The 19,266-nt window shown below is 34.2% G+C and overlaps 1 long non-coding RNA gene across 1 annotated transcript in view; it reads right to left on the bottom strand.

The window, feature by feature from the left end:
* Positions 1-4,052: 4,052 nt before the first annotated feature.
* LOC128207239 (uncharacterized) overlaps positions 4,053-19,266 on the bottom strand; it is a 31,760-nt gene continuing 16,546 nt past the window's right edge. The window contains exons 2-3 of the long non-coding RNA XR_008256668.1: positions 17,983-18,018; positions 4,053-4,504 (exon numbers count right to left, since the gene is read on the bottom strand). This is a non-coding gene — a long non-coding RNA (uncharacterized LOC128207239). The remainder of the gene's footprint in view (positions 4,505-17,982; positions 18,019-19,266) is intronic.

The following is a 19,266-nucleotide window of genomic DNA, read 5'->3' on the forward strand; positions in this document are numbered from 1 at the left end:
ATTGTCATATAGAGAAAAATAGCCCCGTACCCTATAGTCATATTTTGTACAAACCAGCCTGACTTTAAGACATTTGGTAGAGGGTCACTCATGGAACATTTCTACAAAATTATTCGGAGGAGAAGATTTTCAAAGTTTTCCATATAGTGTGAAGAATTCGTTCGAATATTTTATTCCAATTTGCTATGTGGAGTTGGAGGAGAGGTGCGTCTCATCTCCCTTTTTCAGTCACTCTGAACGTTAATATTAAAGTTAAATTATGATAATAAGCTTTAAAAAAAGTCGTTACTTTTCACCGATACAGCCCTGCTGTTCATAACAAAAACTGTGAAGTTTATACGAATTTATTTTAGTTCGATTGTGAAGAAAGGTAAAAGCTGGTAAAATCACTCTCGAGTCTGTTTAAAACTTGTTTCAATTTCTCTGACATTATTGACGATTTTTTTGGCCTGAAGTGGTCATGCTTCCTTTTCAGTAAATGTCTTATGCTATTTAACCCCTATCATTTTTCTTAGATTTCTTTTCATATACATATTTGGAGCGGTCCTGTCTCGGAAAGGTTAGTGCATCTCCCCAAACAGATGTGTCAGCTATTTACAAGAAACGGAATGTACATTACTCTCAACCTCGGCAACTCTAGGAAAATTAAATATATTTAATCATATTGAATAAGAAATTTCAATAATTTCCGATACTGGTGTGGTGGTACAATAGAGAAATGCCCACGGTGTTTGTTTTCCTTCAATCCATTCTAGTTCGACTTCCCTGTACATAACGTATCTTTGACCTTGGACAATTACATAAATGCTCACAGTGAGAATAGTGGCTTGTTGTGACTAAAGATGATCATGTTCAGAACATAACGCCGTTTGAATTAAAAGCTATTAAGTCTAAGGTAAAGGCCATGTTTCCTTATATAACGCATGTTTACTGAATATCGGTCATATAATAATATTGTAGTAGTGTTCACTCTTCATTATGTCATTATATGACCTATAATTAGTAAACAAGCATTATAAAAGAAAAAGGAAAACGTTGTCATATATATGCGTTTATTTGTTCAATATTTGATATATAGTAGGTCACGGTCGAGGTGACCTTAAATTTAAAAACGTTTCAGCCCAATAATTGGACAACACAACATTGTGTTCTTTTCTATCTAGCTATTCTATTTTGTCTTGTTCTGTTCTATTCTATTGTAGCATTCGGAACTCCTCGGCCATTTTTTTCAAAAACAACCTCGGATGTATGCCGGTACATCTGTTGAAGTAGTCCGTATTTTTTTGAATAAAAGCATTAATTTAATGTAGTGTTTAAGAGTTGTATTCATTGCTCTCAGTTTAAATTGATTGCCAGTGAAGTGTATTATTGCAAACATAATTACGATTCCCAAGAGTTAAGTCATAAATTTTAACTACTAAATAAGATTACTACGCGATCTATTTGCAGCGGACTTAAACGTACCACTTTTTAAGTATGTTAACCGTCCATATACATCCGAGGTTGTTTTTGAAAAAAATGGCCGAGGAGTTCCGAATGCTATTGTAGTTAATACGCGTATAATAATATTCCTATTTGTAATAGGTATATATACCTTTTTCGCTTTTTTATTGTCATGTCACCTTTACGTTTAAACCCAAAATATACTTAGGATTTTATTTCACTTTTTTTCATCTTCTTTCATAATGTGACGAATTCGCTTCATCTACGTACGGCGTAGGGTAACAAAACGTATATATCACAAAATTTGTGAAGAATGTGTCCGAATCCCTCATAGGCGATGAATTCGTGTACGTACAAAATGGGGCTGAAAACGTCTTGAAGAAATTCAATAGAGGGTCACCTAATGAACATTTCTGTGAGATTATTTTGAAATAGAGCAAGCGTTTCCTGAGGAGAACGATTTCAAAGTGTTGTCCTCAGTTTCCCATGGAAACCAGAGTTCTATATGGAACCACTTTTTTTTACCTTATCTGGAAGAGGACCAACCAAAGAACATTTCTTTCATATTTGGTTGAACTTGGTCAAGTGGTTTAGAAGGACAAATCGTTGAACAGTGACGTTTCCCAACTGCTTTGACTTGAGCACTTCGAACAGAATACATCTTGTTGCCATTTGTAAGGATCCTGACCGATATATGAGTTTAGCTCAATTTCTCGAAAGATCTGAAATCCCTTACAAAAGGGTTCAGCTAAGGTCACTTAATGTTTTGGCATTGGGAGTAATATTTAAATTCTTGATTATCTTTATATTAATCACATTAAACATTTTTTTCATTTAGTTAGTTAGCAATCCGGCTTAGGCATAACAAAATAAATTGTTTGGTAGGGTAGGTAGGCTTTTTTTTATTATTTTTTATTTTTATATATAAGGCTTTATATAAGAATATAATTTTCATCATTGGAGAATGGTGTTAAAGTTATCTTCTGTATAAGCATTTAAGGTTTTAAACTTCATATTGAAAAGCAATAAAAAAGTGTTGTTTTTTTATTTTTTTATTTTTATTTTTTTCATTATTTTTTTTTCAAATTGACTATAAAACGGTAGGGTCGGCGCCTATTCGGTAGGTAGGGTCAGGTTACCCGAACCAAATGTATTATTTTTATAGGCCTTAATGAAATAAGCTACCTCAGAGTGATAGGCTTAAGAACTTTCCAGTAAATGGCGCATGTACTACAGGCTGTAGTTTCATAGTCAAGACATATAAACCTCGACACAAACAGGTTTAAAATCAAGACACAATCCTACATATACCAAAGAAGCCCATGGTCAAAATCTTATATGTCATTGTTATGGCACAATGGCACTAGTGGAAGAGACAAGCAGGGTAGAAAGGCATAAAACACACCCGCACCTCGTGAACATAGAACTTCTGGTGCTCATATATATGTCCATACATTGAACCAACACTTATCATCGTATAACGTATGCAAATTGTATAGTTTGGTTAATGGAATATTTTTAAGTAGCCTCCATTTAAATACTGTTCCGTTCTAGTGGTCTAAAGATGTTACATTTGTGTTCCGTTCTGTGTCCGCTACTTCTTGATCATATTGAAAATCTCAAGGAAAACTGTCAAATGTTAAGAAATCGTCCTAAAATAGAACGGAGTCCTCCGGGACTAAAGTTTGGAAGCCAACGTTCGTTTTATTCAATGTTTTCTCGCAATAAAATTATACACTGATTCATACAATAAATATGACTTGAACATCATCAAAATGCAACAACTTATGGGCAATAAAATGAAGAGAGTAATTGTATTGGGTTACAAATAGGATCTAGAAATCTCCATCCTTTTAAACAAACCAAAATTAATTATGAATACAACACTGGAAAAATAAATAAAAAACAAACATTTTAAGTCTCTTTTCTTTCTTTATTTGACGAAGGCTTGAGGCATGTGGTATACAAACAGTCTTTGATAAACAATGCGGTTTTACGTCCTGGTTTGTGTGTGGATTTATCACTGCGGTATGACAAATATACAGAAAAAAGTACGGTTATCTTTAACTAATGTCGGTTAACAGGTAAATATGAAATACATGTACAGGGAAAATCGAGCAACGTTTCAAAATATGAATTGAAAAAAAAATATATATTAAAAGGTATTGAAAAGAGAGAAATGCATTAACAAGTATTGAATAGAAGTGAAAACTGTTAAAAAGTTTTGAAAAGAAGTAAAGATGTGAAAATATTAAAAAATAAATAAAAAAATATTAAAATATATTGAAAAGAATTAAAAAATATTAAAACGAATAGAAAAAATATTAAAAGTATTGAAAAGAGAGAAATATATTAAAAAGAATCAAAAACTGTTAAAAAGTATTGAAAAGAAGTGAAAGATATTAAAAAGTATTGAAAAGAAGCGAAAAATATTAAAAAAGTATTGAAAAGAAGTGAAATATATATTTTTTTTTTTAAAATGGAAAATATTAAAATGTATTGAAAAGAAGTAAAAGATATTAAAAAGTATTGAAGAGAAGTGAAAACTATTAAACAGTATTGAAAAGAAGTGATAGTTATCAAAAAGAAGTGAATTTTTTTTTTAAAAGTATTGAAAAGAACTGAAAAATATTTAAAAAATAAATAAATGAAAAGCATTCAAAAAAAAAAAGAGAAAAAATGTTATTAAAATTTGAAAAATATTAAAATGTATTGAAAATAAGTGAAAGATATTCAAAAGATAGAAAACTTATTCAAAAGAAGTGAAAAATATTAAAATGTTTAAAATAAAAAAGATTTTCAAAAGTATTGAAAAGAAGTGAAAAATATAAAAAAAAGTATTGAAAAGAAGTTAAAACTGGTAAAAAGTATTTAAAATAATTGAACAAATATTTATGTTTTGCGGACTTTAAAACTGTGTTACTGTTGCTGCTGGTTTTTGTCCTAGTGTTGCATTTCATAGCAGAACAAAATAGTGCGGCGTAGGCTTTTTATTGTTATTATGATAAATGCTCGATATTTCGTCTTGGTTTCTGCCGTCTTGAGATCGCCCGTATAGTACCTGGAAAAAAGAGCAGAATACAAGTTTGGAAATAATCATTTAAATGACAAAACAGCAGAAACAAGTGCAGTCACAAGAATGCAACAGATCCCCTGTGAATGGCTTGTTGGACATTTTCAATTAATAGTTGGGTCTATAAACTAATAGTATCTAACATATATGTATTTTCATGACGATTTTTGGAAATATTGAGCGCTAACATGTTTAAAGAGCAAAGTAGAAACACGAAGATGATAAGTCACTGCAAGATTGAGTGGATGTCAAGTTTTGTCTGTTGTACTTTTAAATGAGATTGTTTAATTTTAAGAGAATGACGTAGGTAAATTGATTTATAATGTTTACCATATTTAAATCCTGATATCAATTATCAAAAGGGGTCATCTACTGTTAGTGTTCGAACTGTCTACCAAGTTTAAGGCTCCTAAGCCCAAGTGTTCATCTGTTATCGAACTTAACCTTTGACCTACCGACCTTAAAATCAAAAGGGTCATATTTTGACCATGTCCAATCAATCTATAGGGCTGGCGGTAACGATTAACCAATCGGTAATCAGTTATTGATCGGAAATGGATTTTAAACCCAAGGTCACCATGACCTGGACGTATGATCAATTGTCATCAAAACAATAGTATACATCTACTCGTCATGACCTGCATGTCTAGCAAATTTGAGGTCTCTGGCTCCAAGCTAAGCATTTGCAGCCAAAGGTCACTATGACCTTGACCTTAGACTCATTGAACTCAAATCATTAGATTTTGAGGTCCCTGTGACCAAGGGTTATTTAGTTATTCATTGGAGACGGATTTGGGGACACCATGACGTTTAACAAATTGACCTCAAATCCAACAGTGTTTATTTCGAATCATGACCAACATGCATACCAAGTTTGAGGTCCCTAGGCCTAACCGTTCAAAAGTTATTTATTTCAAACCATGGGGACGGACAGATTATATGCCGCTCCTCGGGGGCATAAAAACATAAATAGTTTTCTTCGATAGTTATTTCGTGCACTGTTGCTATTCTTATTTTCAAAGCAACTAATTTTACTATAAATACTTTAATCAAGTACAATATTAATTTCATATTTGTTTTTATATAAACACATTTAGGAACATGAAATATGATACATATCGGTAATTAGATGAGATTGCGGTGGCTTGTACAAACATGATGCACATAGAGACATGTTACATATAGAGACATGATTCATATAGATACATATACAAACATTATACATGTACAGTCAATGTATCAGTTATAGTTTGCGAATTCAACTTAGTAAGTAACTTACTAACTGGTTAACTTAAGATTCGTGTTACCACTTACTAAGTGAAATGCGCAAATCATAACTAGATAACCAGTTGTATAAATATATTTATAGATAAGTGGTAACAGGAATCTTATCTAGTTAACCAGTTATTATGTTATGAAATTCCCATAACAAACTAGATAACCAGTTACTGCTTTAAGCCAAAAGTGCTTTAAATATAAGTGGTAACACGAATCTTATCTATTTAACCAGTTATTATGTTACTTATTAAGTAGAATTCGCAAACCATAACTAGTTAACCTGTTATTATTGTATAGCTAATAAGGGTAATAGGTGGCAGTTCTGGGCACTTGTTTTTAGTCTTATAATATTTTTCTTACCAAATAAAGTTTCCCGAATATTAACTGGATAACTAGATAATTATTGCGAAAATTAAGTGGTTAACACGAAACATTTCGCGAAAGCTATCTGGTTTTCTTACGGCAGGTACATGCCACCATACATTTGCAAACACAAAGCCTAGCACATCAATCGTTCCATATATTTTGAAAGACAAGCGCGTGTTTCAAACTTAAAATACGAAACACACTGCGTGCAACATTATGTAGATTGTTTATTGTTTTAGTAAGTAATTTTGATTTGATGAAGGTTAAAGCTGCACTCTCACAGATTGAACGTTTTGACAACTTTTTTTTATTTTTTGTCTTGGAACAAGCCAATTTTTACGAAAATCCATGGAAACCAGTTGTATAAGACTGCTGACAAAAAATTAGATCGCAGATTTTTATATTTAAGTTCAAAAATTGATGTTTTATGCATTTTTCTAGTAAAGGTTTAAGCCATAAAACATTAATTTTCGAACGGAAATATGAACATCTGCGATCCGATCTTTTGTCATCAATCTTTTATCATTGGTTTGCAGATATTCACGCAAATATTTGCTCTTTCAAAGACAAAAAATAAAAAAGTTGTAAAAATGGTATATCTGTGAGAGTGCAGATTTAACATAATGTTTCTAACGTTTCTGGAAATTAACAAAAAATTAGTTTTAAACGAGATTGTGACCGTTCAAACCGGCGTTTGCTTGGTACGTAACGAATAGCAACATGTAAAAAACAAGTGTAAAATGTGCTCATTATAATTGTACGTTTATGAATGTAAGCGCTGGTCTAGTAATGTCTGAGTTATAACTTTTTTTTATATTATAAGAATTGTGTCTCAATCATGAATTCTATTCTTGTTTTATCATTCTTTAATCGCATTGCGTCTATACATATTTGCTATTAGGTTTGGGGGAGGAGCGGTTATATATGGAATTTCAGACATCAAAATGTCTCAACTGGCAGTGTTTTGAGGTACCGTTGGGACTGCACTTTGGCCGGATTATATATAACAATGATTATAATTCATGGAGCACCTACGTCTTTGCTTATTTTTACAACCATTTTAATCAGAACTACACACATTGTTGGTTGCACGTACTTTGTCTACGATATTTATTTTATGTGCCTTAGGGATTTTTGAAATCGTTTAATGATTCATGAAAATGGAATACCGCTGAAGGTTTCCAAGGTGCAAGAATGTAGCTGTTGGGCGCTGGTGTTACTCAACTGGTTTGGTATCATTTGAAAGGCTTCCATATGCAAACAGAGAATTTCTAAACAATATATCAAACCAATATTACAAACAAGCTTCTTTGATATTGAATGATTACTTATTAGGCTATTTCATTGCCGATGTCAACTGAAATAAGGAACAAAAATACGAGGGTTTAGGAGGCGTTGTCAGTGTTTAATTTCCATAACTGTCGTGATGTCTATGGGCAGTTTCAATCACATTTAAACTGCTTTTTTAAAAAGTTCGTCTGTTTTCCGAAGGATCTGCTTTCCAAATGAATTTACATAGGTCTATGGGTCTTTCTAGCCACAGCGGTCGAATATCGAACACTAAAACTGCCCAACATCAAACGCCCAAACGGCCCAATATCAAACGCCAAACGGTCCAATGTCGAGTACTAAACGGCCAAATATCGACCAACGAAACGACCCAATATCGAGCACCAAAACGGCCCTATAGCGTGTACCGAAACGGCCAAATATCGAGCAACAAAACGGCCAAATATCGAGCAACGAAACGGCCAAATATCGAGCACCGTAACGGCCCAATATCTTGTACCGAAACGACCCAATATCTAGTACCGAAACGACCCAATATCGAGTACCGAAACGGCCCAATATCGAACACCGAAACGGCCCAATATCGAGCACCGAAACTGCCCAATAGCGAGCACCGAAACAGCCCTATAGCCAGCATCGAAACGACCCAATATCGAGTACCTAAGTGGCCCATTATTGAGTACCAAAACGGCCAAATATCGAGACCCAAAACGCCCAATATCGAGTACCGAAACTTCCCCATATCCAGTACCAAACAACCCAATATCCAGTACCCAAACGGCCCAATATCGAGCACCAGACGGTCCAATGTCGAGCATCTAATGGCCCAATAACGAGTACCAAAACGGCCCAATATCCAGTACCAAACAACCCAATATCCAGTACCAAACAACCCAATATCGAGCACCAGACGGTCCAATGTCGAGCATCTAATGGCCCAATAACGAGTACCAAAACGGCCCAATATAAAGCACCGAAAGATCCCAATATCGAGTACCGTACGGCCCAATATCGAACACTAAACGGTCGAATATTGAGCACCAAAACGAGCTAAAACCAAGTACAAAAACGGACCAATATCGTTTTTAAACAATATGGAAAAGCGTCATCGAAAACATCACTGCAAAATCGTTTAGAAATCGAACCATCATACTAAGTTACTAGGTGTTTTCACTCAAACAATATACGTGTATGTTAAAGCCAGCACTGCTTTAACATTAAATGGAAGAGTTGACATCTCGTTCAATGAATATTTTTGTGGAATTACTAAGCAGTTTCTAAGTAGTTTTTACTTAAGCTGTATAATGAAAACCTGATTCAGTCCAAGCAACCAGGATTTAACGAACATATATGGCTTGAATGACCTAGTAAAAGATTACATAGAGACAATTTCAATAGTATAACTGGGGATACAAAAGCGGTCATACAAACCTCGAAATGGCATACCTGCGGATACAAAAAGCAGTCTAGCTCGGAAATGAAATAACTTGAGATACAAATAAACAGTCATACAAGCTCATAAAAAAATAAATGACTGGGAAACAGAATGCGATCATAATTGATCCAAAATTAAATAATTGTGGTTACAAAGAACTCCAAAAACAAATTCCTTGTGTTTGGATACTAACCCAACAGCGGTCATATTGGATCCGAAATAAAATAACTGGTGATACAAAAACCGAACAAACAAGCCCTGAAAATAAATGACTAGGGATAAAAAGGTGGTCAAACTAGCTCAGATGTTAAATTACAGGGGGAACAAAAAATGCAAACAAACGACTGAGGTTACAAAAACACGCATACAAGCAATGATGAAATAACAGAAGATACAAAAATCGGTTATATCAACTCCGAAATTTAATTAACGGGGATACAAAGAGCGGTCGTACAAACTCCAAAATGAAATATCTGCTGATACAAAAAGGGGCCATACAAGCTCAGAATAAAATAATTGGGATACGAAAAGGGGCCATACAAGCTCCGAATTAAATAACTGGCTCCGAATTAAATAACTGGGGATACAAAAAGCGGACATACTAGTTCCGAAATAAAATAACTGGGGATATAAAAAGCAGTCATTCAAGCTCCGAGATAAAATAACTAAAAAGGGGTATTAAAAGCCCCGAAATGAAATAGCTGGGGATACAGAAAAGGGCCATACAAGATTCGAATAAAAACGACTGGGGATACAAAAAGCGGTCGTACAAGCTCCGAAATAAAACAACTGGGGATACAAAGAGCGGTCGTACAAACTCATACAACAAAGCGGCATTACTAGCTTCGAAATGAAAAAAAACGAAAAAAAAACGGTAATAATAGATCAAAAATCAAATAACTGTGGTCAAACAAGCTCCGAAAACTAATGGCTGTGGATACAGATGGAGGACAAACTATTTACAAAATAAAAAAACTGTCGCAATAAAATGCGGTCAAACTAGCCGATAATAAATTCATGGAAATACAGAATGGGGTCATAAAATATCTAGAATCAAATAACTGTGGTAAAAAAAGCGATTAAACTAGCTCCGAAAACAAATGCATGGATAAACAACAGTCATATAAGGTCAGAAATCAAACAACCTGTGATACAAAAGCGGTCAAACAAGCTCCCAAAATAAATTATTGGGGATACAAAAAGTGGTCAAACTACCAATGACTGGGGTTAAAAAAACAACAGGCATACAAGCGCCGAAATGAAGTACTGGACTGGCGATAAAAAATTTTATCATACTAGCTATAATTGTATAACTGTGGTAGCAAAATGCGGTCAATCTAGCTCTGAAATTAAATAACTGGTAAAACAAGAAGCGGCCCAACTAACTCCGACAATTATTGCATGTAAATACAGAAAGCGGTCATAATAGATTCAAAATCAAATAATTGTGGTAACAAAAAGCGGTCAAACTAGCTCCGAAAACAAATGCCTGGGGATACGAAAAACGGTCATACTGCCCCCGAAATGAAATAACTGGATTACAAAAAGCGGTCAAACTATCAACATTACAAGGCAACCAAATATATGCAAAACCAATGACTGGTGGAACAAAACACAGGCATATAGGTTCCGAAATGAAATAACTGGATATACAAAAATCGGTTATATCAACTCCGAAATAAAATAACTGGGGGTTCAAAAAGTGGACATTCTAGCTCCGAAATTAAAAAAAAAATGGGATACAAAAGGCGGTCATACTTGCTCCGAAAAAATAACTGGATATACAAAAAGGTCGTACACACTCCGAAATGAAATAACTGGTGACACAAAAAAGGTCCGTACAAACTCCGAAATGAAATAATTGGGATAACAAAAGCGGTCGTACAAGCTCCGAAATAAAACAACTGGGGATACAAAGAGCGGTCGTACAAACTCATACAACAAAGCGGCATTACTAGCTTCGAAATGAAAAAAATGAAGAAAAAAAACGGTAATAATAGATCAAAAATCAAATAACTGTGGTCAAACAAGCTCCGAAAACTAATGGCTGTGGATACAGATGGAGGACAAACTATTTACAAAATAAAAACACTGTCGCAATAAAATGCGGTCAAACTAGCCGATAATAAATTCATGGAAATATTGAATGGGGTCATAAAATATCTAGAATCAAATAACTGTGGTAAAAAAAGCGATTAAACTAGCTCCGAAAACAAATGCATGGATAAACAACAGTCATATAAGGTCAGAAATCAAACAACCTGTGATACAAAAGCGGTCAAACAAGCTCCCAAAATAAATTATTGGGGATACAAAAAGTGGTCAAACTACCAATGACTGGGGTTAAAAAACAACAGGCATACAAGCGCCGAAATGAAGTACTGGACTGGCGATAAAAAAATCTATCATACTAGCTCCGAAATTAAAAAAGGGGGTTACAAAGAGCTGTCGTACAAACTCCAAAATGAAGTAACTGAAGATAAAAAAGGTAATACTAGATCCAAAATCAAATACCTGTGGTAACAAAATGCGGTCAATCTAGCTCTGAAATTAAATAACTGGTAAAACAAGAAGCGGCCCAACTAGCTCCGACAATTAATGCATGTAAATACAGAAAGCGGTCATAATAGATTCAAAATCAAATAATTGTGGTTACAAAAAGCGGTCAAACTAGCTCCGAAAACAAATGCCTGGGGATACGAAAAACGGTCATACTGCCCCCGAAATGAAATAACTGGGTTACAAAAAGCGGTCAAACTATCAACATTACAAGGCAACCAAATATATGCAAAACCAATGACTGGTGGAACAAAACACAGGCATATAGGTTCCGAAATGAAATAACTGGATATACAAAAATCGGTTATATCAACTCCGAAATAAAATAACTGGGGGTTCAAAAAGTGGACATTCTAGCTCCGAAATTAAAAAAAAAATTGGGATACAAAAGGCGGTCATACTTGCTCCGAAAAAAATAACTGGATATACAAAAAAGGTCGTACACACTCCGAAATGAAATAACTGGTGACACAAAAAAGGTCCGTACAAACTCCGAAATGAAATAATTGGGATAACAAAAGCCGGTCAAACAAGCTCCCAAAATAAATTAGTGGCGATACAAAAAGTGGTCAAACTAGCTCAAATGTTAAATTGCAGGGGAAACAAAATATGCAAAACCAATGATTGGGGTTACAAAATACAGGCATATAAGCGCCGACATGAAATAACTGGAGATACAAAAATCGATTATATTCGCTCCGAAATTCAATAAATGGGGATACAAAGAGCAGGTGTACAAACTTCCAAAATGAAATAACTGGATACACAAAAAGGGGCAATACATGCTCAGAAATGAAATAACTGGGGATACAAAAAGGGGTCATACAAGCTCAGAAATGAAATAAATTGAGGTATAAAAAGCGGTCATACAAGCTCCGAAAATGAAGAAATGGGGATACAAAGAGCGGTCCTACAAACTCCAAAATGAAATAACTGGAGATACAAAAAAAAAACGTAATATTAGATCCGACATGAAATAACTGGGGATACAAAAAAGGGTCATACAAGCTCCGAAATAAATAAATTGGGGATACAAAAAGCGGTCATAAAAGCTCCAAAATTATACAACTGTTGAAATTCTAGCACATAAATAAAATAACCGGAAATACCAAAACCGGTAACACTAGATCCAAAATCAAATACTTGGATATCCACAAAGCGGTCAAACTAGCTGCAAAAACAATTGACGGGGAAAACAAAAAAACGATCAAACTAGCTCTAAAAACAAATAACTGGGGGTACAGAAAGCGGTCAAACTAGCTCTGAATGACTGGGAAACAGAAATCGGTCATAATTGATCCAAAATCTAATAATTGTGATAACATTAAGCGGTCAAACTAGCTGCAAAAACAATTGACGGGGAAAACAAAAAAAACGATCAAACTAGCTCTAAAAACAAATAACTGGGGGTACAGAAAGCGGTCAAACTAGCTCTGAATGACTGGGAAACAGAAATCAGTCATAATTGATCCAAAATCTAATAATTGTGGTTACATAAAGCGGTCAAACTAGCTCCGAAAACAACTGACCGGGGATACAGAAAGCAGTCAAACTGGGGATACAGAAAGCGGTCAAACTAGCTCCAAAAATAAATAACTGGGGATACAGAAAGCGGTCAAACTAGCTCCGGAAACAACTGACCGGGGAAACATAAAGCGGATAAACTAGCTCCAAAAACAAATAACTGGGGATACAGAAAGCGGTCATAATTGATCCAAAACTAAATGACTGGGAAACAGAAAGCGGTCATAATTGATCCAAAATCAAATAATTGTGGTTACATAAAGCGGTCAAACTAGCTCCGAAAACAACTGACCGGGAATCCAGAAAGTGGTCACACTATCTTCAAAAACAACGGACTCGGGATCTAGAAAGCGGTCAACTTAGCTCCGAAAACAACGGACGGGGGAGCCAAAACGTCTCCAAAAACAACTGACCGGGGATTCAGAAAGCGGTCAAACTAGCTCCAAAAACAACGGACTGGGAATCCAGAAAGCGGTCAAACAAGCTCGCATAACAAATGACAGGGAAAACAGTCAAACTAGCTCCAAACACAAATAACTGGATGTACAGAAAGCGGCCAAACTAGCTGCAAAAACAACTGACTGGGGATCCAGAAAGTGGCCAAACTAGCTCAAAAAACAAATGATTGGGTAAACAGAAAGCGGTCAAACTGGTGACCCAGAAAGCGGTCAAACTAGCTTAAAAACAAATAACTGGGGATCCAAAAGCGGTCAAACTGGGGATCCAAAAAGCGGTCAAACTAGCTCAAAAAACAAATAACTATGGGTCCAGAAAGCGGTCAAACAAACTAGCTCCGAAAACAACTGACCGTGGATCCAGAAAGCGGTCAAACTAGCTCCAAAAACAAATAACTGGGGATACAGAAAGCGGTCATAATTGATCCAAAACTAAATGACTGGGAAACAGAAAGCGGTCATAATTGATCCAAAATCTAATAATTGTGGTTACATAAAGCGGTCAAACTAGCTCCGAAAACAACTGACCGGGGATACAGAAAGCAGTCAAACTGGGGATTCAGAAAGCGGTCAAACTAGCTCCCAAAATAAATAACTGGGGATACAGAAAGCGGTCAAACTAGCTCCGGAAACAACTGACCGGGGATCCATAAAGCGGATAAACTAGCTCCAAAAACAAATAACTGGGGATACAGAAAGCGGTCATAATTGATCCAAAACTAAATGACTGGGAAACAGAAAGCGGTCATAATTGATCCAAAATCAAATAATTGTGGTTACATAAAGCGGTCAAACTAGCTCCGAAAACAACTGACCGGGAATCCAGAAAGTGGTCAAACTATCTTCAAAAACAACGGACTCGGGATCTAGAAAGCGGTCAAACTAGCTCCGAAAACAACGGACTGGGGATCCAGAAAGCGGTCAAACTAGCTCCGAAAACAAATTACTGGTGATACAGAAAGCGGTCATGATTGATCCAAAACTAAATAATTGTGGTTACATAAAAGCGATCAAACTAGCTCCGAAAACAAATGCCTTGTGGTTGGATACTAAGAACGATCGTACTAGGTCAAAATAAAATAACTTGGGATACAAAAAGCGCTCAAACAAGCTCCGAAAATAAATGACTAGGATACAGAAAGTGGTCAAACAAGCTCCGAGGTTAAATTACAGGGGTCACCCATCAAATGACTGGGGTAACAAAAAAAACAGGCATACAGGCTCGAAAATAAAATAACTGGAGATATAAAAATCGGTTATAACAATTACGAAATGAAATCACTGGGGTTACAAAAAGCGATCATTCTAGCTCCGAAATTAAATAACTGGGGATACAAAAAGCAATCATACTTGCCTCAAAAAATAAATGACTGGGGATACAAAAAGTGGTCAAACTAGCTCAGATGTCAAAATACAGGGGGAAAACTATTAAACTAGCTTCTAAACTAAATTAATGGGAATACAAAGAGCGGTCGTACAAACTCAGGACTGAAACAACTCGGGATACAAAAACCGGTCAAGGTAGCTCAGAAATTATTAACTGATAATACAAGAGCAAGATCCGAAAGGAAACGATGACTGGAGATACACAAACCGGTCAAACTTGCTCTGAAAACTAATGCCTGTGGTTGCAGAAAGCGGACATATTATATACAAAATTAAATAACTGTGGTAACAAATAGCTCCGGCAATAAATGACAATGGGATACAAAAAGCGAGCGGACAAACTTTGAAATGAATTAACTTGGAATACAAAAAAAAAATCATCGATGACGAGCTATTAAATACCGGGGTAACAAAAAGCAGTGATAACAGCTCCAAAAGTAAATAACTAGAGATACAAAAAACTGTCATAAGTTTGATTTCCACTCACCATCAAATTATTAGTTTTCAGTGCGAAGAACATAAATAGGGTGGGGCCAGTGGCATGTACTTATTCCAATTATATATAATTATGTTGGCTGTGATGGCTATACATATAGTTGTTGTATTTGATGTGTTTTGTTGTAAAATAATAATTGAAAAAAACATACCTATGCTGACTGTCAAACAGTCTCTTTGTAAAAATGAGGATAACGCATAGTCATTTTGCCAAACGTGGGAATGTGTTTAAGGAAAAATTGGAGTATGTTATACATTTAAAAATAAACAAGTTTTAAGGCATTATTTGCTACCCATATTTTGATATACTGGCTGCAATTTACGAGCATGATCTAATTTATTACTTAAAAAGTGTTGCGTGCTCCATATCCTTGGTTTCCTTAGCAACTGTAACTAATATAGTTATGAAACGGTCTTATAAAACATGTTTCTTAAATGTCCCGTAATGGGTGCTAACAAGACAAAAATAAATCATGTGAAATTATAAGTAAATTAAAAGACACTCGCATTCAAATTATATGGTAATTTAAAATATAAGTATAAAATAATAACAAGCGAACATGATTTTTTGCTGGTTCGTTTTTTTTGTTATGTGAGTACATATGATACACAACAACGACACGTAACTGAGTTCATATGATGTTATAAATTAATTTTGCTTTTAATCTGCGTTCTTTTCTCGATATTCTAATTTTCAATTACAGCAGATTCAAAATTCAAAATTGAGTAAATATTACAATACGATACGGCTCAGTTTAAAGAATGATACGGCCGAAATTTAAAGACCCTAATTATGGTCCAGTGTAAAAAAACAGTATGGCCACAAATTAAAGACGTCACAGCACAGAATGGTGAACCAAACGACTCAATTTCAAGATTATATTGAAAGGCGATGCGACCAAAATTGCACGACGATACGGCCCAGTTAGACGATATGGCTGTTAAAAGGATGATACGGCCGAAACTTAAGAAAGGCCATATGGTCCAGTTTAAAAGACGGTATGGTCAAAACTGTAAGAGGTCACGGCACAGAATGGCGGACCAGACGACACAGATTTAAGACGACACGGTCAAATGTGCAAGCTGATATTGCAAAGGTTAAAAGGCTCTTAGCATTTATTCTATTTTTAAACGGAATTTAAACAAATCTGATATATTGTTATTTTTCTATTCTTTCGGGTATTTCATTTCTGCAATGCATGGAGCGCGGGAAATGGCATTGCTCCATGGTGGTCAACTCGACAGCGTCACATGTGAAACATGTTAGGTGTTTCGTTATTGTTGACAGGAATTAGCATTTAATAAATAAATAAAATAATTTGACACTCGTCTTTATATAAAACACAAATGTATTGAAGTCTCCTCGTTGAATAAAAGTGTATGTTTTATGACCACTCGTGAAATGATCATTTAATTTTTCTTTAATTACTTTTTCTGTAAATAGTTATAATATAAATATATGTAAAATCAAACAAATAACGACATATTCTTAACATTTTTTTTTAAAATGCATTCTTTTCTTGAAATTCTTATTCCATTTACACTTTAACATAGAATGTGTAGAAATGTGTAAATATATAACATCAAGCTAACAGTATTTTACAACAAAATGTGTTTTACAATATGAGTAGACTGTCCGTGTATATTTCTTAAAGTGACACTTTTTTCAAAATGGATACATACACATGTATAACAAACCTCAATTTTGACTGATAAACCTTTAACTACTTACTAAATAATGTATTTATGGAAAATATTAATTTTTGATACCAAGATTGTAACCGTGTATTTAATAGCAGAAAGTGCAAAAATATTAAATGATTGGTGAATGCTAAAAGATTTACTGTGGTCTACTTTAGTCTCATAAAGTAGAAATGCCGTGTTTTTGCTCATTTCTTTCAAACTAAACTCAGTATCCTTCATAAGAACCATTGTTTTTGACATTTATACATCCTTTTTGGAATATTAAAGCAATATTATTAATTGTGTTAAATCTTATTTGGGAGTAAGAGTGCATCTACTCAATCCCAGTAACACGTTTAGTATTTTATTATGCGACATGTGGGCTTCTTAACTCGGCGGTTTGGTCTTTTAAACTTGGCAGTGTCAGCGATGGACCGTGTCGTCCGTTAATTTATTAAATTACTTCTACACATGGACAATGTGAATAATAAAATATTGTTTTATTCAACTGAATTGTTTTTATTTTTACTTTAAATAAACTGTACAATGGAGAATGCATTAAATAAAAAAATAAGTGAACATTAAGCGACCTACTTTATTTGTTAAAGGATATCCAAACCGATATGTATTATGTACCATTTATATAATGATTTAAAAGTTCTTCAAACTCACTTGAAAAATAAAAGAATTTCTAAATGGTTTTTTGAACACTTTTGTTAATAATATTACAATATTATTTTAAGGCATTTTCAAAATGTTTACTTTTTAACTCATTTGTTAAATGACATTGTTCCATTTCTTTATATCTAACTATATATATATAATGTATGTAATGTTTGTTTTATAAAAAAAATACGGGTTGTCATGAACTGGCAATTCAAAAAAAGAACGTTAAGCGCATGGAATTTAACATAAACAAAACAACATCAAAAATGGTACCATGTGGAAATGGTTTGGACAATAAAGTAAGAATTGTGTTTATATGTACAACTTACTTATCTTGGAACAGCTGCATACATTCTGGAATAAATCTGAAAGATAAGATAAAACATACATATAATCCTTGTTAGACATACATGTATAAATGTCAATCACAATATGTATGCATGTTGGATGCGTAATAAACATGTATGAGACATACTATTTTGCAGTGGGTGTCGAGATAGCAAATAAAAAAAAACACATGGTAATGAGCAATGAAACATATATAATTTTGTATATGAAATTGTAAGCAATCTCTTCAATAAGGAGGTTAAATTAAATACAGGCTCTTAATTAACTTTAAGCAATGTATCTTTAACCTAAATCAGTAAAATTTAAATGCAGTACTATTATTCCATATACAATTTGTTTCAACGTAAAGTAATATAGAATGAATGACATGCGGTTCAATAGCTGGTTTTGCAAACCTCTCAATAAATAATTTTAGCAATAATCTAGTGGTAAACCTCAAATGCCAAGAAACCTCAAGAACCAATATACTATAATATTCCATTTATTCCAATACTAGAAAATTAAAACACACCACGTAAATGTTAAAATCGCATTCCACATCACCCAACCAACACAAAGAACATCCGCATAAGTGAGGCGAATGCAAGGTGCCCGATAGCGTCATGTGACTTAAGATGGCTGCACTCGCTGTCGACATGAATGGCGTTATTTTGATTATGGTGTTTGCAAGGAGGGACATGTGTAAAAACTGTTTTAATCTATGTTTGCGTGTTGTCTGAGACATGATGGTGGCCGAACATGGTAATTAACCTGAACGATGTCATGGCATCGAAGTTTCCGGATGATGACGTTGATTCAGACATTCTTGAATTAAGAAGGTATGAATGTTGTGAAATATTCAGTATTTAATACATAGTTGATGTACAGATTAAATGTTAACGAAACGTTTTTGTTTTTCAATAACATTCTGTGTAACGTAGGTAATAATGTAAACGTATTCGAAGATACAGAGGAAACGCACTATTAAATCCGAACTATTTAGAACAGTTAAGTAACTTTACAAATGGTTATAATTTAAACACTTTTTCATCCATTTACATTCTTTGGTATGATAATAAATCAACCTACAGGTTTAATCAAATCGCCGATATAAAATAAAAACAGTAACATTTATGCGGTACAAATGTTAGTAGATTCAACATTTTTTGTAGAATTTAATTTACTTTTACACACAATGTTACGGCTAGGTAACATTTTATGAAACAAGTGCTTAATAAGTCAACATTTTTAAAAGGTATCTTCATGAAATGTGCGATAAAACTGAT

This window comes from Mya arenaria, chromosome 11, assembly GCF_026914265.1.
Source record: "Mya arenaria isolate MELC-2E11 chromosome 11, ASM2691426v1".
Taxonomy (NCBI): domain Eukaryota; kingdom Metazoa; phylum Mollusca; class Bivalvia; order Myida; family Myidae; genus Mya; species Mya arenaria.